The 224-nt window shown below is 39.7% G+C and overlaps 1 protein-coding gene across 1 annotated transcript in view; it reads left to right on the top strand.

The window, feature by feature from the left end:
* Positions 1 to 224, top strand: part of LOC119588538 (isopentenyl-diphosphate Delta-isomerase 1-like) — a 37,361-nt gene that overhangs the window by 5,972 nt on the left and 31,165 nt on the right. The gene's annotated exons all lie outside the window — the stretch shown is intronic.

Below are 224 nucleotides of genomic sequence, written 5' to 3'. Positions count from 1 at the left end.
GATTATTTATTGATGCTGTTTTTTGTGTATGTGAGAAATTTTGTTTCAGTTATGAAATTGCCATATATTCCAAATGTGCAAAAATTATTATTCTGTTTAGTAGTAGTAATAACTCACCACCTAAAGCAGCCTCCCCCCCTCCTAAAACAGGAGAGCTTTGCTGAAGACATCGACCCACAGCAGTTTGCCCTTCTGGAAGGGGCCCCTGCAAAAATTTCCCTTGG

This window comes from Penaeus monodon, chromosome 24, assembly GCF_015228065.2.
Source record: "Penaeus monodon isolate SGIC_2016 chromosome 24, NSTDA_Pmon_1, whole genome shotgun sequence".
Classification (NCBI taxonomy): Eukaryota; Metazoa; Arthropoda; class Malacostraca; order Decapoda; family Penaeidae; genus Penaeus; species Penaeus monodon.
The sequence above is the reverse complement of the archived record's forward strand: the minus strand, read 5'-3'. Positions and strand labels throughout refer to the sequence as shown.